The sequence below is a fragment of the Tamandua tetradactyla genome, chromosome 9, assembly GCF_023851605.1.
Source record: "Tamandua tetradactyla isolate mTamTet1 chromosome 9, mTamTet1.pri, whole genome shotgun sequence".
NCBI classification, from domain to species: Eukaryota; Metazoa; Chordata; class Mammalia; order Pilosa; family Myrmecophagidae; genus Tamandua; species Tamandua tetradactyla.
Window position 1 is genome coordinate 21,637,854 of NC_135335.1, and position 12,049 is coordinate 21,649,902.

Below are 12,049 nucleotides of genomic sequence, written 5' to 3' on the forward strand. Positions count from 1 at the left end.
TGTTCTTTGTTGCTGTAATGGTTTATGATTGTTCTGTGGTCATCTGCAGTCTTCTTCTTTGCAGGATGTTCATGCCTCCAAAATGTGTCTGTAGTTGGTAATGGGTCCCTACACATAAAGCTTTTCTGTTGCTTTGTTTCACACAGAAGCTGCTTTCCAGTTGATCTATTGTGTCCTCAATATCATAAATTACTTCTATTGTGATGGTGTGCCCTGGATAGCCCTCCTGCTCAGATAGCAACCTCAAATAGATCCTAGTTTTTATCTTTACTGGATCCAACCTGATCAACTCTTTGACTATTGTCCTTATATTGAAATTAAAACATCACAAGAGGATACTGTGAACAATTGTATGCTAGTAAATTACACAATTTAGATGAAATAGACCATGTGCTACAAGCACACTAACAACCTACACTGACTGAAGAAGAAATAGAAGACCTCAATAAGTCAATCACAAGTAATGAGATTGAATCTATCATCAAAAACCTCCCAACAAAGAAAATCCCAAGACCAGATGGCTTCACGGGTGAATTTTTCCAAGCCTTCCAAAAAGAACTGATACCAATCTTGCTCAAATGCTCCAAGAAATAGAAGAAGAGGGAACACAATCTAAATCATACTATGAAACTAATATCACTTAAGACCAAAGCTTGCTAATGATATTATAAGAAAAGAAAACAAAGACCAATCTCTCCAAAGAATATAGATGCAAACATCCTCAACAAAATATTGGAAAATCAAATCCAATAGCATATTAAAAGAAGAATGCATCTTGACCAAGTGGGTTTTATTACAAGTATGCAAGGGGTTCAGTGAAAGAAAATCAATTAATGCAATATACAACATTAACAAACCAAAATGGACAAACCACGTGGTTATCTCTATTAATGAAGAAAAAGCATTTGACGGGATCCAGCATCCTTTCTTGATAAAAGCACTTCAAAAGAAAGGAATAGAAGGAAACTTCCTCAACATGATAAAGGACATATACGTGAAACCTACAGCTAATATCATACCCAATGGCAAGAGACTGAAACTTCAGATACCCACTGTCACCATTGTTATTCAAAAGCATGCTAGAATTTCTAGCCAGAGCAATTAGGCAAGAAAAAGAAATAAACAGCATCCAAATTGGAAGGGAAGAAGTAAGACTTTTACCATTTGCATATGGCATGATCCTATATTAAGAAAAAACTACAACAAAACAACATGAGCAAATAAAAAAGCTCCACAAAGTGGCAGGATATACAAGATTAATGTGCAAAATCCATATGGGTTCTATTGTATTAAACTAGACAAGGAAGTAATAAAGAAAAAAATCCTTTAAAATTGTAACTAAAAGAATTATATATGTAAGAATAAACTAGATAATATAAGTAATATATAAAATATTAGAATAGAAATCTAAAGATACAAAGAATCTGTACACACAAACAACTACAAAATATTGCTAAAAAACAATATAGAAAGACCTGAATAAATGCAAGTACACCCCATGTTCATGAATTAGAAAGCTGTCCCGACCTGCAGGACAGTCAGCGGGGTCCGCCACCTGCTGAGGGAAGAATGGCTATGGGACAGAGAGACGCAAGAAGGACAGCAAGACAGGATTCTGATCAAGCTGCAAATTTTATTAAGCAAGCCGGATGTATATATACTGACTTGGGGAGGGAGTAGGGTATGTGGGGCATTATGATAGGAGGGAGTTCGCACCAGCGGGAAGGGCTGGTTAGATAATTGGTGGGGAGTTCGTGCCAGCGGGAAGGTCCCGGCGGGAACCTATTTCCGTGAAGAACCTTGTTGTACTATATAGATGCCATTGCATTAGCCGGGGTGGCCATGTTGGCTCAATTGCTATCTTAGGTTAGCCTCTGGTCCCCAACATCTCCTCCCTTTGTTTTTCAAAAGGATGGAGGAAGGATGCTGATTAAGCATTCTTTTGGCATTAACCTTTGCTGGGGGAAGTAGAGGCCTCATTCCCCAAGTTGTTTGTGGCTCTGTTTTTCTGGGGAGGGGAATTTTTGCAGAGCGAACCCCTATGCAAATGAGGCATACTTCTCAAGGAGCTCGAAAACGGCCTTTGATTGTTCTGGCCCTCCTTTGCAGTGCTTTGCCTTGCACCCAGCGGTACCAATCATAGCATAAGCTAGAAGTATACTTTCGAGTGGTATGCTGCTCCCGTAGGAGGGGGGGATTTACAGAGTGTAGATGTTTTCTTGGCCTTCCAGGGTCACGCCCTGGTCCTGGAGATGGAGCCTTTAGTAATGCACCTGAATGGGCCTCCCTAGGGCTGAGTTAACTTGATCCTTTACAAGCTGGAGTATTTTCCTTATAATAGCAGGTGCAATAGATATTATAAGGAGTAGGGTTATTAAGGGGCCTAATATAGGGAGAAGGTAAGGGAGGATTCCATTGAGTCCCCAGGAGGAGCCTCCTTGGGCTTCCCGCTCATGTTTGCGGTTTGCAATTCCTTCCCTAAGTTTGGTCATTGAATCTCTAATTAAGCCAGAATGATCAGCATAAAAGCAACATTCCTCGCCTAATGCTGCACAAAGCCCTCCTTGTTTAAGGAAGAGCAGGTCTAGCCCTCTTATATTTTGGAGAACTATTTCTGATAGGGACGTAAGGGACTTTTCAAGGTGGGTGATGGAAGTTTCAATACGGGTTAAGTCCTCGTCTATTGCAGCTCTTAGGCTGGAGAGGCTTTGTTGTTGGAGGGTGATTGAGGCGATACCAGTACCTAGACCAGCAACACCAGTAGATGGATTCTTAGACTTCAGTAGTCTGTCAGCTTAGCCGTCATTGAATAGGTTATAGCAGGGCTTGCTGGTTTATTAGTAGCTTCAGCTGTGCTGGAGAAAGAAAGAGAGAAAAATGCCTTTTCTCGGGGCAACCTTTTTGCCCTGGACAGATTGTTATTGTCTATTTGTTTTGTTAATCGCTCTGGTAACCATTTGTCTGAATCGAATTCCCTAGAATATACATAAACTGATTCTCTGCCCCATATTAGGACCGGATCTGGTCCTCACCAAGTGTTATCCAATGGATCTTTCCAGAGGACCGTGGCGAATTGTGTTCAAATAGATCTAAAATAGGCCTGTGGGAGATTGCAAGGTAAAGAAAATATTAAAATCAACAGGCTTTTTTAGATCTATTTGAACAAGCTGTCCTTTTTGAATGCATTGTTCAATTAATTTTAACTCTCATTTAGCTGCAGCTGTTAACTGCCTTTTGCTTAATAAATCAGAATCTCCTTGTAAAATATTAAACAAGTTTTGTAATATATAATTAGGAATTCCTAAAGTGGCAGGTAGCAAAAATGAATGCAGAGTGCCAATAGTGACATGTACCCATAGCAAATGACCAGATTTTTTAAATTGAATTCATTGGATTGATTTAAAAGGAATGCAGGAATGTGGATTCTTTATAATTGGTTGTGCATTTTTGCTAATTTTAAATTTATTGCATGCAGTTTTTATGGTATTTTCTTACAATAGTGGCCAAATTTCGGTTTGCTTACATGACGGGGCCCAGTTGGGTCCTCTGGGAACTGGCTAGGGACCAAGAGGAGCTTCCTGGACCTAGATATCTTTATTAAAGTACACCTCCTTCTGGGGGGATAGCCAGTCCTCCCAGCTAGAGTGTACATTTTAACTATTTTTTACCAAGGTCATGTGATAGCAATATCAGTTGCATGTAATGGCAACATCAGGTGAACAAAAAAGACTCCACAAGTATATTTTTTCCTTGCATTCAACCCTCAAATCTGATCTGCTTCCAATATAAGCCATGGTTATTTTAGGATAAATTTAGCTTATACATATGTAGTTTATATAAAGATTGGACAAAGCCTTAAGATATTTTGGCTTAAAGGAATATAGGTATTTATATGATTTGAATATGATTTAGCCAGTAATAGATTCATTTATAGTAATAGCACTTAGATTAATAGATTAAGCCACCTGGTTTAGGGCAAGAAAAGAAGCACTTTTTGCCAGTATAATGATACCCAGGAGAAAATCAGTATTTTTTATACAGATAACAACAAGATAAAAGTTAACATAAGTTATTTTGATAAAACACAGACTCTTTGCTTTCTAACTAATTATTTAGAATCTTTTTATATCTTTTCATTAGAACAGGCTAAAAGTTCAAGAAAATATTGTCATTTTAGACTCATTAAATCTTTCTTCATTTTAACCATAATTTCTATTTTTACAAACCCTCAGCACTTATTATATTAGTTTAGGCTTTATTCCATATTTCATTATTCAAAAATAATGCGTAGGGGGCAATTTTTTGAATAATGACCCGATTTGTTACAATTAAAACAGATGGGGCCGTTGTTTTCAGGGCGATTTCGTAAGACAGCTAGTATTGCCTGAGTATTAGGATTTATTCCATTACAAAGTTTAATATAATTGGAGAGGTCAGTATTACGAAAAGGGCAGATTGCCACCTGACAGGCGGTGTTAGCATTTTCATAAGCGAGATGCTTGATAAAATCACTTTCACTTTCCTGATCACCAAGAATGCACTGGGCTGCGATTTGTAGCCGACTGAGGAAGTCAGTATACGGCTCGTTGGGGCCCTGAACTATTTTTGATAAAGAGGAGGTGAGAGCCCCTTTTTGGGGGAGTAGCCTCCATGCTTTAATGGCGGCGGACTGCACCTGGAGACCAAGTCCTCGGGGGTATTTTGCTTGGGTAGAATTAAAATGATAAGGACTTGACCCTAGAAGCTTTTTTAATGACCAGGATTTTGTGCTGTCTTTTAAGACGTTGCTTTCAGCATACTTTTTACACTGCTCCTCAGAATCCGCTTTCCATAACAGGAAATCGCCACCTGATAGGGTGGCTCTGGCGAGCTGTGACCAATCATTTGGAGTAAGCTCCTTTTCGCTAATATTGTCTAGCAAAGCCAGAGTAAAAGGGCAGTTGCTCCATAATCATGTACGGCTTTCTTTAGTTCTTTTAAATATCTTAGATTAATCCTTTTGTATTTATTGATTCGGGGTGCTTCCTCCCGCTCGCAGCTACGCTCGCTGCTACATTTGGATTTTATTTCATCCTCATCATTAGCTTTCTCGCTCCCTTCCCCCTCACTGCTTTCCTGTTCAGACTGAGGCTTGGAAGCTTCTGACCTTGCCTTTTGCTGGCTACGGAGGACCAGAAAAGTGTAGTGGGCACAGCGGGGGTTAGAGGGCTTATTTTGGTTAGTCATTAGAGAGAGAGAAGAGAGCGCCTGACTGGCAGTTTGCAGGGAGTTAAGGAGGGGATTATTTTGCAGTTGTTGTCGGTTAGCTCTGGCCTGTTCTTGGGCAAAGAGTTCATTAAAGGCATTTGCACTGTTCCTGAGTGTAGTGGCCGTTTCCTCCAGGGCTGTATATTGTGGCAGGAAGGGTGGAACTCGGGGCATTATAGGATAGCAATGGTGAGGAGGTTGTGGCGCACATGGCACATAGAGGGGGGTTCGGAAAGCCGGGAGGTCATTAAAAGCTGAGAGGGGTTTTTCGGCACAGGGAGTTTTATCTTCTTGGAGGTCAGTGTCATTTGGTATATCTATAGTGACAGAATTACATTCTGAGTGGGGTCTGGAGAGGGGATGTGCATCTTTTAAGGCATTTTCTCCCTCTCTACAAAGCTCTAGTATTTCAGGGTCTGAAGGGGAAGTTTTTATGGCCTCATTGATTAAGTTCCAATAATTGAAGGCTGTAACTGGTACCTTTTCTGGCCCGAAAGTTTTATAGTAGTCCTTTAAACAATCTCCTACTCTCAATCAGCATTTTTGGTCTATGGTCCCGTCAGCAGGGAACCATGGACAGGTTTGATAGACAAACTGAAAGAAATTTCTAAGGTCCTTTTTCTTAACTCTCACTCCTTGCGTCTTGAGGGTTTCTTTTAATTGTCTCACATAAAGCTCATGTGTACTAGATTCCTGTCCCATAGTGAATTTTTTAAATGAAAATGAAAGTGACTTACTGCGTGATCCTTCGCCCGTCGGCGCGAGGCAGTGTCGCTGGGGCTGCGTTCACAGGTGAGTTACTTCTGTGGCAGACCGGGGTTATGGGAGGGCCCTCCTCATTTTTCAGCGTGAGATGCTTCTATCTCTCAGCTAGCGGTCGAGCCTCACGCTGGGCGCCAATTGTCCCGAACCGCAGGACAGTCAACAGGGTCCGCCACCTGCTGAGGGAAGAATGGCTATGGGACAGAGAGATGCAAGAAGGACAGCAAGACAGGATTCTGATCAAGCTGCAAATTTTATTAAGCAAGCCGGGCGTATATATACCGACTTGGGGAGGGAGTAGGGTATGTGGGGCATTATGATAGGAGGGAGTTCGCGCCGGCGGGAAGGGCTGGTTAGATAATTGGTGGGGAGTTCGTGCTGGCGGGAAGGTCCCGGCGGGAACCTATTTCCGTGAAGAACCTTGTTGCACAATATAGATGCCATTGCATTAGCCGGGGTGGCCATGTTGGCTCAATCGCTATCTTAGGGTAGCCTCTGGTCCCCAACAGAAAGCTAAATGTCATTAAGATGTTAGTACTACCCAAATTCATCTACAAATTCAAAGCAATACCAACCAAAATTCTAATAGCCTCCTTTGCAGAAATGGAAAAGTTAATTGTTAAATTTATTTGGATGCATAAGGAGTTCCAAATAGTCAAAAACATCTTGAAAAATAAGTTTGAAGTAAGAGGACTCATGCTTCCTGACTTTAAATCACATTATAAAGTCATAATGGTCAAAATAGCATGATACTTGCATAAATGTAGACATATTGATCAATGAGATACACTCTCAGATTTATGGTCAATTGATTTTTGACACAGCACCAAAATCCACTAAACTGGGATAGAACAGTCTCTTGAATAAATGTTGGTGGGAGAACTGGATATGCATATCCAAAAGAGTGAAAGAGGACCAGTGTCTCACACCCTCTACAAATAATTCAAAATGGAAAAAAAACTGAATAAAAAAGTCAGCACCATAAAACTCCTAGAAGAAAATTTAGGCAAGATCCTTCAAGATCTAGTGATAAGAAGTAGATTCCTTAAACTTGGAATATGTCATTGGTAACAGAGACCATCAGGAGTTAGAAATAGGGTAAGATAATGGGTAATTGAAGCTGAAGGGATACAGACTGTGCAACAGGACTGGATACAAAAACTCAAAAATGGACAGCACAATACTACCTAATTGTAATGTTAAAACACTGAATGAAGCTGCATCTGAGCTACAGTTTTTTTGTTTGTTTGTTTTGTTTTTTTATATATATATTTTGTATTTTTTATTTTAATTTTTTTCTCTATATTATCATTTTATTTCTTTTTCTGTTGCCTTGCTATTTCTTTTTCTAAATCGATGCAAATGTACTAAGAAATGATGTTCATACATCTATGTGATGATATTAAGAATTACTGATTGCATGTGTAGAATGGAATGATTTCTAAATGTTGTGTTAGTTAATTTTTTTAATTAATAAAAAATGTTAAAATGCACTGAAAATGGATCTCTAAAAAAAAAGTAGATTCCTAGACCTTATGTCCCAAAAGACAAAGAATAAATGAAAAAATAGATAAATGGGGTGACTTCAAAATTGAATACTTCTGTGCTTCAAAGGATTTTGTCAAAAGGTTCAAAAGGCAGTTGGTGTAATGGGAGAAAATATTTGGAAACCACACATCTGCTCAGGGTTTGATATCCCAGATATATGAAGAAATCCTACAACCCCACAATAAAATGATGAACAGCCCAATTAAAAAAATGGGCAAAAGACAAACATAGACATTTTTCAAAAGAAGAAATGCAGATGACTAAAAGGCACATGATAAGATGCCCAGCCTCATTGACTATTAGGGAAATACAAGTCAAAACCATAATGAGATATCCTCTCACACCCAATAGGATGACCACTATTAAACAAACAGGAAACTACAGTCATGGACAGGATGTGGTGAATTAAGAACTCATATTCACTAGTGGTGGGAATATAAAATGTGCAGCTGCTGGGGAAGAGAGTCTGGACATTCCTCAAGAAGCTAAGTATAAAGTTATCATACAACAAGGCAATCCAGCTTCTCAGGATACACTCAGATGATTTAAAAGCAGGAATTCAGACAGACATTTTGCACATCAATGTCCATAGGGACATTATTCACAGATGTCAAAAAATGGGGAAAAAAGTGTCCATCAACTCATCAATGGAAAAAGAAAATGTGGCATATACATATGATGGAATATTATTCAGCAGTAAGAAGAAATTGAGTCCTGAAGCATGCAACAAAATGGATGAACCCTGGGGAATACTTATAATATGTAAACTCATCGACATAAAATACAGAACAGATCTAAAATGAGGCCAGAGAATGGGAAGCAACTCCTTATTATGCACTGAATGTTTTAATTAGATTGTACTAAATTATATCAAAATGAATAGAAGTGATGTTAGCAGGTTATTATGATAATTAATCATATCGAATAGTGGGTGAATGTCTGGAAAGGGGAAATTGTAGTCATTTATTTCACCATAAGGAAAGTTGGAGTTTAAAACATGGAAATGTATAACAGCAAATATTATGGTGGACCGTGACTGTGATTAAATAAACAAATATAAAAAATATTAAAAAGTTCTTTCGTGAACTAGAATAAATATAAGACACTATTATAAGGAGGTAATTATAGAGAGGTATAGAGGCAAACTGATCTATTGCAAACTATGGACAAGAGTTAACAGTGATATTTTAATAATCTTTCATCAAGTAACAAATGAACTTCACCAACACGATGGGTCAACAGTTAGGTAGGGGGATAAGAGGTATAAGAGTACTGGAGATATATTTTTGTTCTTGTTTCTTCTCTAGAGTAATGAAGATATTCTAAAATTAATCATAAGATTTCATGAAATCATGAGTTAACATGAACCATTGATTTTATACTTTGGATAGGTTATATACAGTGTGAATATATTACAACAAAGTAAAAAACAGGTGGGCCATGGTGGCTCAGCAGGCAAAGTTCTCACCTGCCATGCCTGAGATCTGGGTTTGATTCCTGGTGCCTGCTGATGCAAAAAAAAAAAAAAATTACAAAAAAGTTACTATTACTATTAAGAGGCTGGAATCAAACAACATTTTCGAATAAAATTATTAGCCAAGGGTTTAATGGGACAACATGATATGGCCAAAGTTCAGAAGTTAAACATCAGAAAACACACACTCATTCATCCTGTGTTTATGATTGTTTTAATGAGGACTTTTCAAAGATATTCCACCTTGAAGTTCAGAAAAAAATACATCAGAATATACATGAATGAATAGAGTTAGGGCAGTAAAACAGATAATTAGGATGCAAATGTTGCTTCCTATCTGTTCTAGTTTGCTAGCTGCCAGAATGCAATATACCAGAAACGGAATGGCTTTTCAAAGGAAGAATTTAATGAGTTGCAAGTTTACAGTTCTAAGGCCTAGAAAATGTCCCAATTACAACAAGTCTATAGAAATGTCCAGTCACAGGCATCCAGGGAAAGATACCTTGATTCAAGAAGGCTGGTGAAGTTCAGGGTCTCTCTCTTAAGTGAGAAGGCACATGGTGAACACAGTCAGGGCTTCTCTCTCAGCTGGAAGGGCACATGGTGAATACGGCATCATCTGCTAGCGTCTTCTCCTGGCTTCCTGTTTCGTGAAACACCCCAGGAGGTGTTTTCCTTCTTCATCTCCAAAGATCACTGGCTGGTGGACTCTGCTTCATGGTGCTGCTCTCTGAATCTCTCATTCTCCAAAATGTTTCCTCTTTTATAGGACTTCAGAAACTAATCAAGACCCACTCAAATAGGTGGAGACATGTCTCACCTAATCCAGTTTAACAAGCATTCTTGACTAAATCACATCAACCAGGAGATGATCTCATTTAGTTTCAAATATACAGTATTGAATAAGGATTATTCTACCTTTAAGAAATGGGATTTATATCAAAACATGGCTTTTCTTAGGGGGCATACATTCTTTCAAACCAGCACACTATCCAATGTCACATATTAAGGACAAATATTATTATCTCATTAAGTAACAATTTTTAAAACTACTAAAATGATGTCATTTTTAATAAAATAATTAGATATGTAGTACACAGCATGACAAGTCTGCACAGTTCATTCTTGAGGTAAGGCATAATGGTGTTTGAATCTATTAGTGTAAGTAAGAATTGCCCATAGAAAGTCATTTGTGAACAGGGACATTTATACTTTGTCATTTATACTATTTTCCAATGTAACAAAATAACTATTGCAGTTTCACTGCCCCAAGTTAGCCTTGATGATTGCTTTGTTGGCTGCCTCTTTCACATCCTTGTTCCTTAGACTGTATATCATGGGGTTCAGCATGGGAATCACCGTGGTATAAACATGGCACCATTTTCCCTGCGCCACAGACTCCTCCGTGGGCTGCCTGAGATACAGAATATGAGGGTCCCACAAATATATGGTAACAGCTGTAAAGTGGGACCCAAGGGGGAGAAGGCTTTCTTCTCCATCAGCAGAGTGCATGTGCAGCACAGCTACTACAATGAGGGTGTAGGAGATGAGGACAACAGAGAGGGAAATGTGAATTAATGCCAGTGATGACTATCTTGTGTATTCTTTGATGTGGACTCCACCACAGGCAATCTCCATGAGAGGGGGATCTGCACAATAGAAGTGGTTGATTTCAAAATTCCCACAGAAGTGCAATCCATAGGTCCACAGGTGCACATTAGACTAAAGGGAATCCATAGAATAAGCCAAAGAGATGAGTCAAACACAAGCTGTCCTAGACATTTGCTGCCATAAAGCAATGGGTGGCAGATGGCCATTTAGCGATCAAAGGCCATCACTGCCAAGATGTAGGCTTCCACGTGGACGAGGGCAATGAAGAAGTAACATTGCACCAAACACCCCACATAGGAAATGGTTTTTGCCTCTGATAATAAGTTTTCCAGCATTTTTGGGGTGACATGGATGAGAACCAGACATCTACAAATGACAATATGACCCAAGAAAAAGTACATTGGGCTCTGAAGCTGGGGACTGATACTGATCAAAATGATCATACCAATGTTCCCTAACAGAGTGACTATGTAACTAGTAGGAACACCACAAAGAGAGAACTGTAGCTCCTGGCGACTAGTCAACTCCAGCAGAATAAATTCTGTCTACATCTGTGATATTTGGATATTCTTATCAAAGGCCAGCCTGTTTTGCCTATGGAGAAATACAAAATGTGAAGGGGATTTTTTTCTTGTTGAAATATTTAAGTCACTTCATGTGAATTAATTTGGAAACGATGAGGTTTGCATTGCTCAAGAGAGAGATAATATAGGCATAATTGGTTTTTTCTCTATGCATTATAAACTTATAATTTATCTTTTTCCAGTAACCATCTGCAAAATATGTAGATGCATTCATTACAAATAAATATAGTATTAGAATTGGGCAAATATCTTTCTAGATTATTACAGTAGACATACTTGAAATCAGAGCACAAGCATAACCAAATTCCGACTGAGAGTTGCAAAACAAGTCTCAAACTATCGCAATATGTTATTGGGTGGAAAAGAAACTTGAGACACAGGGATGGTATAATATAAACCCAGATCAGCTAGCCAATTGTTAAGTCAGAGATCTTTGATACTCGATTGAATATCTTTTCCATGTTATAGCTGCTCTATTATCACCCAAAATGAAACTTATATAACATTACCCATTTTTACATGCCTTAGAGAGTAAGCTTTCACTGTTGAACTTTTGTACAGTGGACAGCCCTATATGTTGACCTTATAATCTAGTTCTTGATATGTTTGTCCTACATTATATCAAACTACTTTATCATATGCTTTCCAAGTATTAGATTCAGCCTCATATTTTATTTTTTTTGCTTCAAATATTCTGATTTGATTGCTACCTTGACAAGGGAGAGGTAAGATGGATGTAAGCATAACTCTGTTTTCATAATCTCAGAAAAGTAAACTACACTGTATCAGTCACTTAGCATCACTATCAAAATGTAAATAATAG

At 38.5% G+C, this 12,049-nt stretch overlaps 1 long non-coding RNA gene and 1 pseudogene across 1 annotated transcript in view; both read right to left on the reverse strand.

The window, feature by feature from the left end:
- LOC143645974 (uncharacterized) overlaps positions 1-12,049 on the reverse strand; it is a 326,483-nt gene that overhangs the window by 305,544 nt on the left and 8,890 nt on the right. The window lies entirely within an intron of this gene.
- On the reverse strand, positions 10,292-11,739 carry LOC143646318 (olfactory receptor 5M9-like; annotated as a pseudogene).